The 21,933-nt window shown below is 39.3% G+C and overlaps 1 protein-coding gene across 4 annotated transcripts in view; it reads right to left on the minus strand.

Moving 5' to 3' along the window:
* Window positions 1-21,933, minus strand: part of LOC118838460 (probable small intestine urate exporter) — a 73,423-nt gene that overhangs the window by 16,481 nt on the left and 35,009 nt on the right. The window lies entirely within an intron of this gene.

Here is a 21,933-nt window from a genome sequence, read left to right on the forward strand (position 1 = left end):
AAATATAGCCTTAATTGTATAGGTTTGGGCCATATAGTATCACTGAGTTTTCAGGTGTTTAATATCATACAGCTTTTTTGTTCACAGAATCTCGAGCTTAAAAAGACCAGGGAGAACTTTGAATTCTAATCAATTCCTAAACAAGAATCCCCTCTAAAAAAGAAGCAAAAAGTTGTTATTTGGTCTATAAAATGCAAATTATTTCTTATTTCCATACAGGCATTTTCCCAGGCAGAAAAATGGACCAGAAAATGGAAGACTGAGACAGCTAATGTCCATATGTATCCAAATAATAGGGATAGAGAATAGCTACTGTGAGACAATCTCTAAGTCATAAGTTAGAGTGTAAATTTCAAACTGTTCCACTTCCCAACCTTTGCATGGCAATTATAAGGTTTTTCTACATGTAGAAAAAGACAGGACTGCTTCTCCTCTGCATCTGAGCTTCTTTTTAGTATCTTGTATGTCCTACTTAATTGGTTGATTCTTTCCCTAGAAGATGGTAAAGAGACATAAAGAGCCAATGTGGCTTCATAAAGGGATGTAGAATGGTCAACATAGTGTTTGCTGCCTGAAAAATCCAGGAGAAATGCGAGGAGCAGAACAGATTTGCATAACATTGTCAACCTGACCAGGGCCTTTGATATTGTTAGTCATGAGGGCTTGTGGAAGACCATGGAAAAATTTGTTTGCCTGGAGAAGTTCATGATTATTTTACACCAGTTTCATGATGATGTGCTTTCACAGGTTCTCAATAAATGACAATGCACTCACACTTTCCCAGTCAGCAATGGAGGTAAGTAGGGCTGTGTGCTTGTTCCCATGCTTTTTAGCATGATGTTTTCAGTGATGTCAGAAACCTTCAACAAGGATGAAAACAAATGACTAGCTCAGCTATGACACTGATGGAAAATTTATTTAACTTGAAAAGGCTTCAAGCCATGCCTAAAGTGGAGAGGGCGTTGGTGCATGATTGTTTAATTTGCAGATGAATATTTACTCAATACAGCTTCCGAGGTTGAGATGCAATAGAATATGGATTTATGCTCAGCCATTTGTGATAATTTTGGCTCGATGGTCAACAACAAAAAACCAGAGATTCTCCAGTAGTCCGCACCATACCTTCCATACATAGAACCATTGGTTACAAAAAATGGAGAAAGTGGATAAATTCACTAACCTTTCAAATGGAGAAGTTTTGAATACTTTGAATAGTGGATAAGTTCACTAACCTTTGCAGTATACTTTTCAGGGATGTGCACATAGATCATGAGGTTGACACAAGCATTGCCAGAGATAGCTTAGTGTTTATCCAAAAGAAAATGTGGAAGAGAAGAGGGTATTAGGCTTCATACCAAACTAAAGGTCTACAGAGCTGTTGTACTGACTTCATTGTTGTATGCCTCTGAAAGCTGGACACTACCAGTGCCATGCCAGAAAACTGAACCCCCTGCATTTGAGTTGTCTTAAGAAGATTCTGAAGATCACCTGGCAAGATAATACTGGATACTGAGGTCCTGTCTAGAGCTGAACTACCAAATATTCAAACTCTACCACAAAGAGGGCAACACTGATGGACACATAGCCTGAATGCCAAACATACATTTACCTAAAGGATTATTTTATGGAGAAAGTGAACAAGGAAAGTTCTCACATGGAGGTCAGAAGAATCAGTATGAGCACATTCTCAAAGTCTCTAAAGAACTTTAGTATCAATTGTGAAATATGGGCAACACTGGCACAGAAGCACCCATCATGGCATGCCCACATCAAAGAATTCACTGCACTATAGGAGCAAAGCAGAATTGAAGCAGTAGAAAGGAAAAGTGAGGTTAGCAAATCTAAAGATGTTTTCATCCCAAATGTTCAAATGGACTATTTATGCCCAAACTGTGTTTGAGCCTTCTGAGCTCATATTGGACTGATTGGCCACAGTCAAGCACACTGTACCTTGACCACCAGATCACAATGTCATTGGTCTTCTTCAAGTATAAAGGAAAAACAACAATATTAGCCCAGTTTCTACATTTAGGATACAGATATTTCCGATATGTCATATTGTTTCAAAATGCTGATCGATATAGCTCAGTTTTGGTGATATGAGGCCTTTTCTTCTTTCCTTGACTACGTGATAACCTCTTATGGTAGGACCAATATCTACCACACACAAACCAGGCTATTTTTTCCCATCAAAAGCTATGGGAATCTTTTTAACACTTAAATGTCATAGGAAACTAGACCTTGAACCACTGAATTGTTTTTTTTTTATTACTTTGGTATAAATCCCAGTGCAAAAACACACATGTTGCTTGTTAGAGCATCCCCATAGCAAATACAGAGACCCAGGAGTTGTACCTACCTGAGCTAAAGCTGTTTCTTTGCTGAATATGCTTTCTATGCTATGGAGAATTTAGTTCATCCTTCCCTTCCATTCTCATTTAGATTTGAATCTCTTTCCCAACTTTGTGCAACCCAAAGGGAATTTTTAAGTCACACTTACTAGATGGGATTCTTGATTTGTTACTCTATTCTATGTTCTTTATTTTGACAACTTTGCCAAGCCTTTGTTTGAATGAAAAACTATAGATTTTCCATAATAAGGAAGACTTTGAAACATTTTTAACTAGAAAACCAGAACTAAAGGGACTATTTGATCCTTGAATATCCCCAAGCAACAGAATGCAGGAGAAGTGAATAAATGCATCAGGCAAGGACAGTAACAGCAAAAAAAAGTACCAACAGAGAGACCAGTGAGAAACTTCTTTCTAAATGTACACAAGAAGATCAGGTTGAAGTCAGAAACCTGGAAGAAATAAGAGTGAAGAGATGGACAGAGAGCATTACGGGCAGAACCTGGTGACATTCTACATATATCTTAATCATAAATTCATCTTAATCTTTCTTTCTTTTTATGGGACTACATTACAACATGGGAGTGCATGAAAGCAGGAAGAATGGAGCAGGGATGAAAGAAGTTAATGATATTTCAGATCTAAAACCAGGGCTAACAATGAGAGGAAAGTCACCTCTGTGGTCTCAGATAGAAAAGAGAATACAAAGGAGTAGGTGTTGGGAGGGGAGTTTTAAAGGAGAGGGAATGAAGGGTGCCTTACTTTTGTGATTGGAGAGGTTCCACTGATGAATGCATCTATGAGTGAACAATGATGGGCAGTGAAGGAATATTAGAACTTTACACTAGATGAAGACTGGGTATTTGTTGCTTGAAAAGTCTATTTGTCCTGGGGGATTGGGACCCCTGGGAGCAACTGGCCCCTAGAGGAAGGGGAAAGCAGAAATCCAGGGAGGAGACTTTGAGGCAAATGTGGAAAAAGGTAACTAGGTAAAGTCATAGATCAGTGTTAGGTTACATAATCATGAACATAGTGAGTTAGGGGTTTTACCATGGGGCAATATCTTCTTTGACACAGAAAATAACTGGCATGGTTCTGGGATAGAAGCATATTGGAAAAGGGGAATGTGTGCAGCAAACCATACAAGGCAGTATGAGAAAGTGCCTAGAGAGGAAAGTCTAGAAGCTTTGATTTCATGAGGAATACAAAAAATGAGATATCAGATAATTATAGAAGTTATGAATAAGGGAATGAAAATCTAGATTATACAGAAAGTCTAAAAGGGGGAGGGAGACAAATGATATAACCCTATACTAATAAAACTCCAAAGGGAAAGAAATAACTTATGATAGGAGAGGATCAGGACTGAAGGGAAAAAAAACACTGAGAATAGGGTCATCTATACTTTACGTATTTTGCTTTACTATGTCATAGCAAAATAATCAAAGGAATATAATACTATGTTCACAGCAGAAGAAGAGGAAAAGCATAACTTGGGATAAAACATTAGAGACATCTAGGGGGAAATATAACTCTAACTCTTTCAACCATAAATGCAAATGGATTAAACAATCCAGTAGAGTGAAAGATTGAAAAAAACGAAAACACTATATTCTATTGCTTACAAGAAACACATTTAAGCGATTGGAGCCAAGTTGGTAGAGGAAAAGCAGGGACTTGCTTGAGCTCTCCCCCAAACCCTTACAAATACCTGTTAAAGAATGACTAAAAAAAATTTCTAGATCAGCAGAACCCACAAAATGACAGAGTGAAACAAATTTCCAGCCCAAGACAACCTGGAAGGTTGACAGGAAGGGTCCATTGCACCAGTCTGGGAGAGGAGCACAGCCCAGCTTGGTCCAAGCTGGCAGAGACAGGCCCTAGCGGACCTGAAGCAGGCCCCAGGGTACCGAATCATTGGCAACTATGGCAGTTTCCAGACTTCTCAACCCACAAATGCCAAAGACAACTTAGAAGGTCAGTAGGAAAGGTCTGGGTGAGAGAGGAACAGGGTCCAGTCCCAGGGTGGCAAGGATAGCAGCGGCTGCTTCCAGAGCTCTTGGCCCACAGATGGTGGGGGGATAGAGCAGCTGATCAGAGAGGGATTGCAGGGATCTCTTTGCTGGTGCTTTGATCTGGGTCACAGTCTTGTGTGGTGGTCCCAGGGTGAGGAGGAGCACTGGCATGGTGGAACTTGTGGTGGCAATAGAGATGGAAGCCTCTTCACAGTTCCAAGGCAGAAAAGAATGCTTGTGGTCACTTGGAGACCAGAGCATATGCCAGGAGAGGAGTAAACAGGTCCCTAGAAATATCTCTGAAAACAGCTGCACAAAACCCCTGAAGCTTGGGACAATATACTCTCCACACTGGAAGCAGAGTCCTACCTTACAAATTGCTGAAAAAAATCAAGTAATTGGCTGGGGAAATGAGCAAACAGTATAAAAAATCAAACTATAGAGTCTTACTTTGGTGACAAGGAGGATCGAAACATACAATGAGAAGAAGACAACAAAGTCAAAGCTCCTCCCCAAAATCCACCTCCCCCCCAATATCAATTGGTCACAGGCCATGGAAGAGATCAAAAAGGATTTGAAAATCAAGTAAGAGAAGTAGAGGAAAAATTGGGAAGAGAAATGTGACTGATGCAAGAAAAACATGAAAAATGAGTCAACAGCTTGGCAAAAGATTTGTAATCATCTCTAGGCCTGGGGTATAGGAAATGGTGCCTCTTGCCCCAGATCTTCATTTCTCCCCTCTAGCCTGGAACCAAAGCCAAAATTCCAACCTCCTGTAAATGCCCACAGCCAGTGCCTTTCTGCCCCACTACTTCTCCCCTCTCCCCCCACCACCACCTCTCTTCACAGCACAGCTGGGTCTGGCATTCCTCCTCAGCAGTAGTTCCCTCAATCTTCCTGGGCTCAAACCCATGACTCCCCTCACTATCCCAGGGTGAAAAGTTCCAGTGGCTGGGGCTGAGGCAGTCTCTGAAACCAACTCACCCCAAGCCTTGCTGCTAGTTGTTTAAGTGGCTTGTAGACTTATTGTTAAAATGGAACCTAGTCTGGAGGTGTTTATTCCTCCCAGGGACCAAACCTGGTCCTGGGATTTTTCTTCAGATCTTCTCAAACTGTCCCAGGAAGATCCTTGTTGTACCCCTATTCTTCTTTGTCTCCAACCACACTTTGTTCACCTTAAGGTGCTATTTTAACTCTTTTATGTGGGAAAAATCTTGAGAGCTTGGAATTTTCTGACCTACTTTGCCATTTTCCCAGAATCCTCTCCCAAATAAATTAATTTAAAAAAACAAACACATTTAACAAACAAAGCCATATACAAAATTAAATTTAGAGGAAGGGCAGAAAAGACATACTATGCAGCAAGTGAATCCAAAAAACAGGAGTTTTAATCATGCTATCTGACAAAGCAAAAATAAATTTTCAAAAAATACATAGGGATAAACAAAGAGATCATATTATGCTGAAAGGAACTATAGACAACAAAGCAATATCAATAATAAACTTATACTGTCCAAGTACCTTAGAATCCAAATGAATAAAAGCAATATTATCTGATCTTCAGAAAGATATAAACAGTAACACAATGGGGACAAGAGATTTCAATATTCTTCTTTTAAAATTGAATAAATCTAACAGAAAAACATACAAAACAAATTCATGGAGGAACTAGAGGTAAAAACTTATGGTGTCTTCTAAATGGGATAGCAATGGAATATATGCATATTTTAGCACCACATCAGGCTTTTACAACAATTCTTTCTTTTTTTTTCTTGTTTTCTTTCTCCTCCCTCCTTCCTTTCCCTTTATTTCTTTCACAAAACCTTAAACTCACTTCACTCTGAAGCTCATAGATGGAACCACAATAGGTCCCTGCTCAAGTTCTGCTTAATGGCTGTATTTTGGACCATCCTGCCTTAGAGTGAATGTCAATAGTAACTATTTCTCTTTGGAACAGCAACCCTAAGGATCTTCCCCTCCCAGTTTGATTTTTTTTTCTTTTTTTCTAATTAAAGGGGCCATCCCTTGACTCACTTCTTAAAGAGGCCAATTCATTGAATGGGTATTACCTCACACTAAGTGGGTACATGAAAAGGCCTAAAAGAGCCAGTGTCTCCCATTGCATCCTAGGCCATCTCCAGTCATCCTGATGAATATTTGGTCACTGGACCCAGATGGCTCAGAAAGAGAAAGTGAGGCTGGTGACCTTGCACAGCCCTCCCTCACTCAAATCAAAGTCAACTGCAAGATATGTCATCATTTCCCTTATATGATGGTTGTCTTTGGTAATGATAGACAAACACAATGGGTATCCCCTCAATTGCTAGTTCTTTGCCACCAGAAAGACAGATGCTATAAATATTTTAGAACATGCACATTCTTTTCCATTTTCCCTGATAACCATGGGAAACAGATATAATACTGGTATTACAGGGTCAGAGGCTATACACAGTTTCATAATTCTTTGAGCAGAAATCCAGATTGCTCTTGAAAATGGTTTGATCAAGGTGGAGCCAAGGTAGTGCTGTGAAAGGAGGGAACTACTGGAGCTCTCTCACAAGTTCTGTCAGATACATCTAACAAAATGAATCTGAGCAGATCTGAAAGAGTTAGAAGCCACTAGCAGACTGAGTGGGTCAGGAGTGCCAGGTGTATAGAATGGGCACCAGAACACACCAACTGGGAACAGCAGAGGAACCAACCAGCACAATGATCTGAGAGAGTGCTGGGAGAGCGTTGGATATGCAAAATGCAGAAGTAGGAGCAGACCCAGGACAGAAGTACCAGCGATGGCAGCAATTGATCCCCAGGCCTCTCATCCCAGGACAGGAGTCTGTCAGAGCTACAGGAGACACCAGTGTAGAGTCTGTAGCAGTGGGAGCAGCTACCCATGAGGCCTACAGCCCATAATCTGAAGGTTTGAAACTCTCCTTCTTGAACACAATTATGAAACACTTTTCACACAAATAAAGTCAGATATACATAAATGAAAAAACATCAGTTACTCATGGCCAGGTTAGGCTAATATGAAAAAATGACATTCTTACCTAAATTAATTTATTTATTCAGTGCCATACCAATCAAATTACCAAAAAATTATTTTACAGAAATGGATAAAATAATAACAGAATTCATCTGGAAGAACAAAAGGTCCAGAATATCAAGGTAATTAATGAAAAGAAAAGCTATGGAAGGTGGCCTAGCCATACCAGATATTAAACTGTACTATAAAGCAGGAATTCATCAGAACTACTTGGTACTGGCTAAGAAACAGAGTGGTGGACCAGTGGAATGGGTTAGATACACAAGACAATGTGAAAACCCTCATTGGAAAAACCACTGACCTGGAGAACAGATTCAGGAGAGATAATTTAAAAAATATTGGACTACCTGAAAGCCATGATCAAAAAAAGAGCCTAGATATCATCTTTCAAGAAATTATCAAGGAAAACTGCCCTGATATTCTAGAGCCAGAGGTTAAAATCGAAATTGAAAGAATCCACAAATTGCCTCTTGAAAAAGATCCCAAAAAGAAAACTCCTAGGAATATTGTTGCCAAATTCCAGAGCTCCCAGATCAAGGAGAAAATACTGCAAGTAGCCAGAAAGAAACAATTTGACTATTGCGGAAACACAATCAGAATAACACAGGATCTGGCAGCTTCCACATTAAGGGACCAAAGGGCTTGGAATATGATATTCCGTAGGTCAATGGAGCTAGGATTAAAACCAAGAATCACCTACCCAGCAAAACTGAGTATCATGCTCGAAGGAAAAATATAGATTTTCAATAAAATAGAGGACTTTCAAGCTTTCTCAGTGAAAAGACCAGAGCTGAATAGAAAATGTGACTTTCAAACACAAGAATCAAGAGAAGCATGAAAAGGTAAAAAAGAAAGAGAAATCATAAAGGACTTACTAAAGTTGGACTTTTTGCTTACATTCCTACATGGAAAGATGATGTGTGTAATTCATGAGACTTTTCTCAGTATTAGGGTAGCTGAAGGTAATATATGTATATGTATATATATATATATATATATATATATATATATATATATATATATATATATATATATGTAGACAGAGGGCACAGGGTGAGTTGAATATGAAGGGATGATATCTAAAAAAATAAAATCAAATTAAGGGATGAGAGAGGACTATGTTGAGAGAGGGAGAAGGGAGAGATAGAATGGGGTAAATTATCTCACATAAAAGTGGCAAGAAAAAGCAGTTCTGTTGGAAGGGAAGAGGGGGCATGTGAGGGGGAATGAGTGAATCTTACTCTCATTGCATTTGACTAGAGGAGGGAATAATATACTCACTCAATTGGCTATAATACCCCACAGTAAAGTAGGAGGAGGGGGGGGAAAAAGAGGGGGATGATAGAAGGGAGGGCAGATAGGGGGAGGAGGTAATCAAAAGCAAACACTTTTGAAAAGGGACAGGGTCAAGGGAGAAAATTCAATAAAGGGGGACAGGATAGGATGGAGGGAAATATGGTTAGTCTTTCACAACATGAGTATTGTGGAAGTGTTTTATATAATGATACATGTGTGGCCTATGTTTAATTGCTTACGTTCTTAGGGAGGGTGTGGGAAGGGAAGAGGGAAGACAATTTGGAACTCAAAATTTTAAAATCAGATGCTCGAAAGAAAAAGTTGTTTTTGCATGCAACTGAAAAATAAGATATATAGTGAATGGGGCTTAGAAACCTATCCTGCCCTATGAGAAATTAAGGGGAAAGGGGATTGGGTGGGGGAGTGGGGTGACAGAAGGGAGGGCTGACTGGGGAATGGGGCAATCAGAATATATGCCATCTTGGAGTGGGGTAGAGGGTAGAAATGGGGAGAAAATTTGTAACTCAAAATCTTGTGGAAATCAATATTGAAAACTAAAGTATTAAATAAGTAATAAAATAAATTGAAAAAAACCATTGTTTTAATTTACATTTTTTTCTAGTCAATAATGATTTAGGGAATTTCATATGACAATATGTAGCTTTGAATTCTTTGTCCAAAAACTGCCTGTTCTTGTCCTTTGACTATCAATTGGAGAATGACTCATGTTTTATAAATCTGATCTCTCTATATATTTGATATGAGACCTTTATCCAAGATATTGCTTATAAATTTTCTCTCCAATTATCTGTTTTCCTTCGAATATTTGCTACATTTGTTTTATTTATATATTTTTTAATTTAACCTAGTCAAAATTATCTAATTTATACTACTATCTATATCTGGTTTATTTAGAAATTCTTCTTTTATCTATAAATGTGATAGGTAATATGTTCCATGTTCTAATTTTTTATGATATTTCCATTTATGTCTAGATCATGTATCCATTTTATCTTAGAAAAATGGTGTAAGATATTGGTCTATATCTAGTTTCTGCAGGAATATTTTCTAGTTTTCCCAACAATCTTTGCCAAATAGTGAGTTCCTAACCCAAAAGCTTAAATCTTTGTGTTTATCAAACATGGCATTATTATAACCCCTTGCTGCTATATACTGTGTATTCCTTCTATTCCACTGATCCACCATACTATTTTTTAGCCACTACCAGAAAGATTTGATAATTACTTGGCTACCATTTGAGATCTGGTACTACTAGACCTCATTCTTTTACAGTTTTTTTTCCTTAATGCCTTTGATATTCTCGACTTTTGCTCTTTCAAATGAATTTTATCATTATTTTTTCTAACTCAATAAAATATTTTAAAATAATTTATTTAGAGTGCCATGGAATAAGAAGATTAATTTAAGTAAAAATGTCTTTTTAATTATATTGGCTTGCCTCATCCATGAACAATTAATATTTATCCAATTATTTAAATCCAACTTTATTATAATAAGTATTTTACTATTATGTTTTTATAGTGCCTGGGTTTCTCTTGCCAGGTATACTTCTAGAAATTTTATGTTCTTTACAATTATTTTAAATGGCACATCTCTTACTATCTCTTTCATTCAGGGTTTTGTTGGTGATGGAAGAAATGCTGAGTATTTATATGGGTTTGTTTCATATTCTGCTACTTTGCTGAAAATATTGCTTCAACAGTTTTTTGTCCTTCACATCATCTTGCCCATTTTGATTCATTCAATTCACTTTTCCTCTTGTATCACTTGTATCTTGTATCACTATTATTAGAATTTCTAATGCAATATTAAATGATGTTGGTAATAATGAGGATCCTTGTTCCACTTATGTTATTGAGAAGAATTCTAGCTTATCCCTGTTAAAGACAACGTTTGCTGAAAAGTAGAGAAATAAGTATCAGCTACTTATCATTTTCAGGAAAAAAAATCCACTTTTACCTATGATTTTAAGTGTTTTAAATAGGAACCAGTATTGTGTGTTATCAAAAGCATATTCTGCATCTACTGACACAGTCATTTGATTTTTGTTGCTTTTGTTATTGATATAATCAATTTTGTTAATACTTTTCCTTCTACTGAATCAGTCTTGCATTCCTGGTATAAATCCCACTTGGGCAAAATGTATAATCTTTGTGATATATGGTCATAGTCTCATCCCTAGTATCTTATTTAGGATTTTGGTATCCATGTTCATCAGTGAAATTAGCCTGTAATTTTTTTCTCTGTTTTTGCTCTTCCAGGCTTAAGTATCAGCACCATATTTCTTTCATAAAAGGAATTTGGTATGTCTCCTTCTTTGCTTATTGGTCCAACTAATTTATTTAATGTTGGAGTTAGTTGATCTTTAAATGTTTGGTAGAATTCAATCACAAATCATTCTGGTCCTGATGCTTATTTCTTTGGGAACTCATTTATGGACTGTTAAATTTCATTTTCTTTTGTTGTTGTTGTTGTTGTTTAAATTTTTTACATTTATTTTAAACTTAAGTACAAAATATGAAAAGAATAAAACATTGTGATGTACACAGCAGAGCATGAGAGGATTCAATATAAAACAATAAACTTCCATTTCAAGAAAACATATATGGAGGCGGAGGCAAGATGGAATCTGGAAAGCAGAGACGTGAGTGAACTCTTCCCCAGGTCCCTGCAAAAACCTATAACAAATGGCTCCAAACAAATTATTGAGCTGCGGAACCCATGAAATAACAGAGGGAAGCAGGGCTCCAGCCCAGGAAAGCCTGGATGGTTGTGGGGAAGGGTCTATTGAGTGGAGCTGGGAGCAGAGCAGAGCCCAGCATGGGCTACCAGGACCAACCAGACCTGGAGCCAGGAGTAACAGGCCCTAGCACTGTGAATCAGTGAGCTGTGGCAGTTACCAGACTTGTCAACCCACAAGTGCCAAAGACAACAGAGAAGGTTAGTGGGAAAATCTACGGGGACAGAGTGAAAGGAGTTTGTGGTTTGGCCACTGGCCTGGGGGCAGTGGAGGTGGTGCAGCTCTGAGGACAGAACTACAACTGCATTTGCTTCTGGCCACAGGCCCACCTGGTGGAAGGAATTAAGTGGCGTGTCAGAGCGGGGGTGTAGAGCCTGATTAAGATCTGAGACCTGAGCTGGGGTGGTGGTTCTTGGAGGAGGAAGAGCACTGGTGTAGCAGAGCTTGATGTGTAGAAATAGCTCTGAAAACAACAGCACAGCCCCTCAAGCCTGGGAAAAACTACTCTCTACTCTATAAGTAGTCGTACCCCGACAAAAAAATCAAGGGTCAAGTAGTTGGCTGGAAACATGTCCAGGCAGCAAAAAAGGACTCAGATTCAGACTCAGACTTTGGAATTTTTCTTTGGGGACAAAGAAGACCAAAACATACAGCCAAAAGAAGTCAACAAAGTCAAAGAGCCTACATCAAAAGCCTCCAAGAAAAACATGAACTGGTCTCAGGCCATGGAAGAGCTCAAAAAGGATTTGGAAAAGCAAGTTAGAGAAGTAGAGGAAAAATTGGGAAGAGAAATGAGAGTGATGCAAGAAAACCATAAAAAACAAGTCAATGACTTGCTAAAGGAGACCCAAAAAAATACGGAAGAAAACGACACCTTAAAAAATAGACTAACTCAAATGGCAAAACAGCTCCAAAAAGCCAATGAGGAGAAGAATGCCTTGAAAGGCAGAATTAGCCAAATGGAAAAGGAGGTCCAAAAGACCACTGAAGAAAATACTACCTTAAAAATCAGATTGGAGCAAGTGGAAATTAGTGACTTTATAAGAAATCAAGATATTATAAAACAGAACCAAAGGAATGAAAAAATGGAAGACGGTGTGAAAACCCTCACTGGAAAAGCCACTGACCTGGAAAATAGAGTCAGGAGAGATAATTTTAAAATTATTGGAATACCTGAAAGCCATGATCAAAAAAAGAGCCTAGATAACATCTTTCAAGAAATTCTCAAGGAGAGCTGCCCTGATATTCTAGAACCACAGAGTAAAATAGAAATTGAAGGAATCCACCAATCGCCTCCTGAAAAAGATCCCAAAATGAAAACTCCTAGAAATATTGTTGCCAAATTCCAGAGCTCTCAGATCAAGGAGAAAATACTGCAAGCAGCCAGAAAAAAACAATTTGAATATTGTGGAAAAATAATCAGGACAATAAAAGATCTAGCAGCTTCTACATTAAGGGATTGAAGGACTTGGAATATGATATTCCAGAGGTCAATAGATCTAGGATTAAAACCGAGAATCACCTACCCAGAAAAACTGAGTATCATGCTCCAAGGAAAAATATGGATTTTCAACAAAATAGAGGACTTTCAAGCTTTATCAGTGAAAAGACCAGAGATGAATAGAAAATTTGACTTTCAAACATAATAATCAAGAGAAGAATAAGGACTTCCGAGGGTGGAGCCAAGATGGCGGCTGGAAACCAGGGACTTGCATGAGCTCCCCAACACCTCCCTCCAAAAATCTATAAAAAATGGCTCTGAACAAATTCTAGAACTGCAGAACCCACAAAATAGCAGAGGGAAGCAGGAATCCAGCCCAGGACAGCCTGGATGGTCGCTGGATGAGGTCTATTACACATGAAGTGGAAGGGAGCAGAGCTCAGCATGGGAGGCAGCAGGACCAACCAGACCAGGAGCTGGGCAGGACAGGCCCTAGCACCCTGAATCAGTGAGCTGTGGCAGTTACCAGACTTCTCAACCCACAAACACCAAAGACAACAGAAGGTTAGTGGGAAACACCAAAGACAACAGAAGGTTAGTGGGAAAAGCTGCAGGGGACAGAGTTCACAGTTCAGCCACCACCCCAGGGGCAGCGGGGGAGGTGCAGCTACAGAACTACAGCTGCAGTTACTTCTGGCCCCAGGCCCACCTGGTGGGAGGAATTAAGTGGCAGATCAGAGCAGGAGTGTAGAGCCTGCTGAGGATTTGCGTCAGGTCCGGGTTGGTGGTTCTTGAGGAAGGAGGAGTGCTGGGGTGGCAGAGCTGGCTATATATAGAAATAGCTCTGAAATCAACGGTGCATCCCCTCAAGCTTGGAACAAAGTACTCTTTGCTCTACAAGCAGTCATACCCCGATGAAAAACTCAAGGGTCAAGTAAGTTGGCTGGGAACATGGCCAGACAGTGAAAGCACACCCAGATCCAGTCTCAGACTTTGGAATCCTGCTTTGGTGACAAAGAAGACCAAAACATACACCCTGAAGAAGTCAACAAAGTCCAAGAGCCTACACCAAAAGCCTCCAAGAAAAACATGAACTGGTCTCAGGCCATGGAAGAGCTCAAAAAGGAGTTGGAAAAGCAAGTTAGAGAAGTAGAGGAAAAATTGGGACAAGAAATTAGAATTATGCAGGAAAACCATGAAAAACAAGTCAATGACTTGCTAAAGGAGACACCCAAAAATACTGAAAAAAATATTGAATTAAGCAACACTTTTAAAAGTAGACTAACTCAAATGTCAAAAGAGCTCCAAAAAACCAATGAGGAGAAGAATACCTTGAAAGGCAGTATTAGCCAAATGGAAAAGGAGGTCCAAAAGACCACTGAAGAAAATACTACCTTAAAAATTAGATTGGAGCAAGTGGAAGCTAGTGACTTTATGAGAAATCAAGATATTATAAAACAGAACCAAAGGAATGAAAAAATGGAAGACAATGTCAAGTATCTCGTTGGAAAAACCACTGACCTGGAAAATAGATCCAGGAGAGATAATTTAAAAATTATTGGACTACCTGAAAGCCATGATCAAATAAAGAGTCTAGACATCATCTTTCAAGAAATTATCAAGGAGAATTGCCCTGATATTCTAGAGCCAGAGGATAGAATAGAAATTGAAAGAATCCACAGATTGCCTCCTCAGATAGATCCCAAAAAGAAAACTCCTAGGAACATTGTCGCCAAATTCCAGAGCTCCCAGGTCAAGGAGAAAATACTGCAAGCAGCCAGGAAGAAACAATTTGAATATCATGAAAAACAATCAGGATAACACAGTATCTGGCAGCTTCCATATTAAGGGACCAAAGGGCTTGGAATATGATATTCCGTAGGTCAATGGAGCTAGGATTAAAACCAAGAATCACCTACCCAGCAAAACTGAGTATCATGCTCCAAGGCAAAATATGGACTTTCAATAAAATAGGGGACTTTCAACCTTTCTCAGTGAAAAGATCGGAGCTGAATAGAAAATTTGACTTTCAAACACAAGAATCAAGAGAACCATGAAAAGGTAAACAAGAAACAGAAATCATAAGGGACTTACTAAAGTTGAACTGTTTTGTTTACATTCCCACATAGAAAGATGATGTGTATGATTCATGAGACCTCAATATCATAGTAGCTGAAAGGAATACCCATATATATATATATATGTGTGTGTGTGTGTGTGTATACATATATACATAAGTATGTGTCTATGTACGTATATATGTAGGTATATATATATATATATATATATATATATATATATATATATACACACATACATACACACACACACACACACACAAAGGGCACAGGGTGAGTTGAATATGAAGGGATGATATCTAAAAAAATAAAATCAATTTAAGGGATAAGAGAGGAATATATTGAGAGAGGGAGAAAGGGAGAGATAGAATGGGGTAAATTATCTCACATAAAAGTGGCAAGAAAAAGTGGTTCCGTAGGAAGGGAAGAGGGGGCAGGTGAGGGGGAATGAGTAAATCTTGCTCTCATCGGATTTGACCTGAGGAGGGAATACCATACACACCCAATTGGGTATCTTACCCCACAGGAAAGAAGGAGGAAGAAGATAAAAAAGGGGGGGATGATAGAGGGGAGGGCAGACGGGGGCAGTAGGTAACAAAAACCAAACATTTTGAAAAGGGACAGGGTCAAGGGAGAAAATTAAATAAAGGGGGATAGGTTAGGAAGGAGCAAAACATGGTTAATCTTTCACAACATGGGTATTGTGGAAGGCTTTTACATAATGCTACGCATGTGACCTATGTTGAATTGCTTGCCTTCTTAGGGAGGGTGGTTGGGGAGGGAAGAGGGGAGAGAATTTGGAACTCAAAGTTTTAAAAACAGATGTTCAATACAACAACAACAAAAAAAAGGTTTTTTTTAATGCAACTAGGAAATAAGATACACAGGCAATGGGGCATAGAAATTTATCTTGCCCTACAAGAGAGGAAGGGGAAGGGGGATAAGAGGGAAGTGGAGTGACATCTTGGAGTGGGGGGAGGGTAGAAATGAGAAAAAAATTTGTAATTCAAACTTTTGTGAAAATCAATGCTGAAAACTAAATATATTAAATAAAAAAATACAAGAAAAAAAGAGAAGCATGAAAAGTTAAACAAGAAAGAGAAATCATAAAGGACTTACTGAACTGTTTTGTTTACATTCCTACATGGAAAGATGATGTGTATAATTCATGAGACCTCAATATTAGTGTAGCTGAAGTTAATATACATATATAAATATATATATGTGTGTGTGTGTATACATATATACATATATATATATATACACACACACATATATACACACACACACACACACACACACACACACACACACATATATATATATATATATATATATATATATATATATATATATATATATATATATATATATAGACAGAGGGCACAGGGTGAGTTGAATATGAAGGGATGATATCTGATATCTAAAAAACATCAAATTAAGGGATGAGAGAGGAATATATTGAGAGAGGGGGAAAGGGAGAGATAGAATGGGGTAAATTATATGACATAAAAGTGGCAAGAAAAAGCAGTTCTGTTGGAAGGGAAGAGGGGACAGGTGAGGGGGAATGTGTGAATCTTGCTCTCATCGGATTTGATCTGAGGAGGAAATAACGTACAGACTCAATTGGCTATATTACCCCACAGTAAAGTAGGGGGAGGGGGGGGAAAGGGGGAACGATAGAACGGAGGGCAGATAGGGGGAGGAAGTAATCAAAAGCAAACACTTTTGAAAAAGGACAGGGTCAAGGGAGAAAATTCAATAAAGGGGGACAGGATAGTATGGAGGGAAATATAGTTAGTCTTTCACAACATGAGTATTGTGGAAGTGTTTTACATAATGATACATGTGTGGCCTATGTTGAATTGCTTGTGTTCTTAGGGAGGGTGGGTCGGAAGGGAAGAGGGAAGAGAATTTGGAACTCAAAGTTTTAAAATCAGATGATCGAAAGAAAAATTTGTTTTGCATGCAACTGAGAAATAAGATATATAGTGAATGAGGCATAGAAAACTATCCTGCCCTACAAGAAAGTAAGGGGAAAGGGAATGGGGTGGGGGAGTGGGGTGACAGAAGGGAGGGCTGACTGGGGAATGGGGCAATCAGAATATATGCCATCTTGGAGTGGGGAGTGGGTAGAAATGGGGAGAAAAATTGTAATTCAAAATCTTGTGAAAATCAATGCTGAAAACTAAAAATATTAAGTAAATAAATAATAATTAGAAAAAAAGCCATCAGCAGACATTATATGTAATGTGGATAAGCTAGAAGCTTTTCCAGTAAGATCAGGGGTGAAACAAGGATTTTAATTATCACCACTATTATTCAATATTTTTGTAGAAACTTTTAGCTTTAGCAATAAGAGTTGAAAAAGAAATTGCAGCAATTAGAATAGGCAATGAGAAAAAAAAAAGGCATATCTCCTTGCAAATGATATGATAGCATACTTAGAGAATACTAAATCATGTACCTAAATTCTCCTTGGAAATAATAAACAGCTTTGGCAAAATTGCAGAATGTAAAATAAATCCACATAAATTGTTGGCATTTCTATATATTACTGACAAAGCCCAACAGCAAGAGAAATAAAAAGAAATTCCATTCAAAATTACTGTAGACATCATAAAATATTTGGGAGTCTACCTTCCAAGACAAACCAAGGAATTATGTGAACAGACTTACAAAAACACTTTTCAGACAAATAAAGTCAGATCTAAATAATTGGAATAATATCAGTTGCTCATGAGTAGGTGTAAGAGCACTCTGGCACCCTCAAGATGGTCTGCTAGCGCAGGTTCTTTGATCTGCTTTTAAAGGAAAGATAGCTTTTAAAGGAGTCAACAATCTTAATTTAATTAATTTACTAGGTCAGGGGAAAGGTCAGCACCTTGAATGTGGAGAAAATACAAGCAGAGAAATCAGCAAAGAACAATAGACAGGACTCCAATTGTCTGAGCAAAGCAACATTGCTATACACTTTACACACATCACTGGATCAAGAGTGCATTTACATCTGAGTAGTTGGGGGGCTCTAAACAAATTGCTACTCAGAGTCTCTACCAGGAAATCAAATGGTCCTTCTCATGAATGAACCCCTAAGGCAAAATCTCACCTCAGAATATATATACACCTTTGGCTAATAGGCTCTGAGCCAGAAGGCAACACAACCCTCATGACTCAGTGCCTAATTCGCTTAGTACCAAAAGGTTCGAAAGCCTTCCTACAAGCAAGCTTCCCCTAAGCAAACTTTCCATTTAAGCAAGTGGGCTCTACATGATTCAGGATGTATCAAAGCTGAGCCAGAGCTCAAAGCAGTAAGACTTCCGTGATTGAACACATGTGGTCACATAGGCCTGTTAACGGACTGAGAAGATCTTCATATTCCATTAACATTACAGTAGGCCAAGCTAATATAATAAAAATGAAAATTCTACCTAAATTAATTTACTTATTCTATCCCATACAAATCAAACTACCAAAAAATATTTTATATAGATTGAAAAATATAACAAAATCATCTGGAAAAACAAAAGGTCTGGAATATTAAGGGAATTAATGAAAAGAAATACTAGGGAAGGTGGCCTAGCCTTATCAGATCTAAAAGTGCATTATAAAGCCACAATCATCAAAACTACTCGGTATTGGATAAGAAATAGAGTGGTGGATCAGTGGAATAGGTTAGATACACAAGATACAATAGTCAATGACTATAGTGATCTTCTGTTTCATAAACCCAAAGACCCTAGCTTCTGGGATAAGAATTCACTACTTAACAGAAACTGCTGGGAAAACTGGAAAATAGTATGGCAGAAACTAGGAATAGACCAACAACTTATACCATATGCCAAGATAAAGTCAAAATATTTGTTTTTCATTCTTTTAGTTTTTGTTTTATTTCTTGTTTTTTTTTGTTTGTTTGATTTGAGTTTTGGAGGAAATTGTTGTTAAGTGACTTGCCCAAGGTCACACCATAAATAAATGTCTGAGGCTGGATTTTAACTCAGGTCCTCCTGACTTCAGGACTGGTGCTCTATTGACTGAGGCATCTAGCTTCCCCCTGTTTTATTATTTATTGATGTCTTATGAAGTCATTATCTTTCCCCTGCCCAACACTCATTATTTAATGAATTGTTTCCTTCAGTATTTTTTTTTATCTTTTTCTAATTGGTTAACTTTTTTCATAATTTTCTTACATTACTCACTTTTTTCCTAATTTTTCCCCAATGTCTTTTATTTTATAAGTCCTTTTTAAGCTTTTCCAAGAACATGTTTTGGGGCTTGAGACCATTTCACATTTTTTTTGAAACTTTTCAAGTAGCTCATTTTTTTCCAAGGAAAAAGACAAAGTTTATTAAGGATTTCCCAAAATGGGTTGTCTTAAGAAATCCCACCCTTTGTGATGCTTGAATCTGAGCACCTTCATGGGGGCAAGATGAAACTTATATAGAGAATGATTGTAGGAGGGATTGAGGTGTGGTCTTGAGTAGTCTGGGATGACTAGAGGAGAGGTTTAGAGAGGACTGGGGTGACTGGGGTGAGGTCAGACTCCAGGATGGGAAATAGCTGAAGGCTACCTGGAGATGAAAGACAACAGAAGGCTAAGGTATGGATGTTTTGATCAGGATCAAGGGTGGGAAGCAGCTAGACAAAAGAGGGCCAGGCTAGGTAGAGATTTGGGCCTAGATAATGAAAGGCTAATGGCCTCAGGGGAAGTCCAGATCTAGTGGGAAGATTCAAGGAGGTTCCCAGAGACTGTACCCTCATCATTCCCCCCTCAAACAAATAGGACCCAAATTCTTTTGGGGTCAGGGACAAAGGTCTCAGCTTCTGAAACTGCTTCCTGCTGGAAAGGGGTGTAGAGCTGACCCTGCCTCAATGGGTCCCATTCAAGGGGTATATAATCTGAGCAGTCCTCTGGAAGTCGATGGCTTGGAGTCTGGAGGAGACAAATCTGGCAAGGAGGTTAAGCAAACAACCAAACAGACAGTATAGGAGTATAGAGAAAGGGCAATTTCCCTGGTGTAAAAGACAATTTCCCTGGAGGGAATTAAAGATCACTATTTCTTACCTAGCTCCCCTAATCACTTGTTCTGTGTACCACACTGCTTCAGGGTTCAGGAGTGTGTGGCACACCTGAAGAATTAGGTCAGGGGCATCTAAGAGTGAGGTTTGATATTTGGTGAGCCTGTGGCTAGCCAGCCACTGGTGGCCCTCTGCTTCTAGGATGCTCTGAACTTGATGGGGAGTCAGAGCTTCTAGGAACTGGTCAAGTAGAGGTTTAGAAGCTTCCTCAATTAGAGTGGCTGTAGCAGCCATGGAGTCTAATTGTTTTGGAAAAACAGGCAACTGGCCTGGGGTCAGGTCCTAAGGACTGGATTAGGATTCCCAAAGCCTGTCCTCTCCTTTCATAAACATACTGAGTGAAAGGTTTTTCTAGATTAGGTAAAGCTAATGCTGGAGTGATGGTCAATTTAGTTTTCAAAGTCTGAAAAGCTTGTGCTGGGTAGGGGCCCCACTCCAGAGGGAGTGAGTCAGGGCCTTGAGTGGCAATTAATGGCTGTAGTTCCTCCCAAGCCTTGGGCTTAATTGGTTATTTAAGGCGACAGAGGGGAACTATGGCTGGGGTGGCAGAAGTAGTTTGCCCAGGAATCCCCTGATCCCAAACAATTGGCTCGACCTCTCCCACACCTCTGAGAGAAGGTGGGAAGGTCTGGCAAACAGAGAGAAAAGGGAGTTATGAGGTTTAACTAGAGAAAATTGGCTCCCCAATTTCACCATCAGGTCCCTTCCCAACAAGGGGACAGGGCAAGAGGAGAGCATAAGGAAGAAGTGTTCAAACAACAGATCCTCAATTAGGCCAGGGAGGAAGTATATCTGGAGACATCCCTTAGTTTCCCCTTTGATGCCCATGACCCAATGAGTCAAAGGATTGGTAGGGCTAGAGTAATTGGTTAAAACAAGAGAACGTAGTCATGATAAAGTGGGTAACCTTACCTTCAGCCTCAATTTTACCCAGGGCTCCGTGAGAGAGGTGGAAAAAGTGGGAGCACTGCCAAGCCCCAGGCTTTTCCCTCCTGAATCTTGAGAAGACTGGAGGACAGGGTACTGGGGGGTGGCTCTACCACTTTTCAAACCTCAGGGACAATCCTTCCTCCAACGACCCTCCTGGTCACATGCTGTGCATGGTCCTAGAGGCATCAATCCTGGGGGCTTCCTCGGGGGGGGGGGGTGGAGCCCTAGAGGGGCACTCCTTGGACCAGTGACCCTCCTTGTGGTATTGAAAGCAGGTTGGCCCACTGCCCAAGCTGACATGCTTCCTCCCAGGGGTGCCCTGGAGGGGCACTCGTGGGGTCTTTTCCTGGCCATGACAGCAGCCAAGAATTGAGCATATTCTCTGTCTCTAGCCCTTTCCCTGTGTTCTCTTTCCTCCGCTGCAACCAGGTCTCTGTTGTTAAAGACTCCAAAGACCATCTCCAATAATTGAACCTAAAGCGTTTAGGGTCCCATTGCCAATTTCTGCAGTTTCCTCCTAATATCTGGGGCAGACTGATCAATGAAATACATGCTGCCCCTTCAACAGAATTGGGATCCAAATTCGTATATTTCTTAATAGCTTCTACTAGCCTGTCTTGGAAAAGAGCAGGGTTTTCCTTTTCTCCCTAAGTAATCTCCCTAATTTTTTGAAAATTCATTTGCTTTTGAAATGCAGTTCTTAGGCCTTCTAACAGACAAATTATCATATGATCTCTTTTTCCTCTATACTCACTCTTTTGATACTTCCATCCTGGGTCACTATTGGGAACAGCTGTTCCTGGGGGCATTTTATGGGGTGATTGCTAGCCAAACAATCCCCAAATTTGGGGGCATGTTCCCAGATTCTCAGCTTCTCTTCAGTGGTACAACAAGTAGATAAGAGGATATGCAAATCACACCAAGAAAGCTCAAATTGTA

This window comes from Trichosurus vulpecula, chromosome 2 (assembly GCF_011100635.1).
Source record: "Trichosurus vulpecula isolate mTriVul1 chromosome 2, mTriVul1.pri, whole genome shotgun sequence".
Taxonomy (NCBI): domain Eukaryota; kingdom Metazoa; phylum Chordata; class Mammalia; order Diprotodontia; family Phalangeridae; genus Trichosurus; species Trichosurus vulpecula.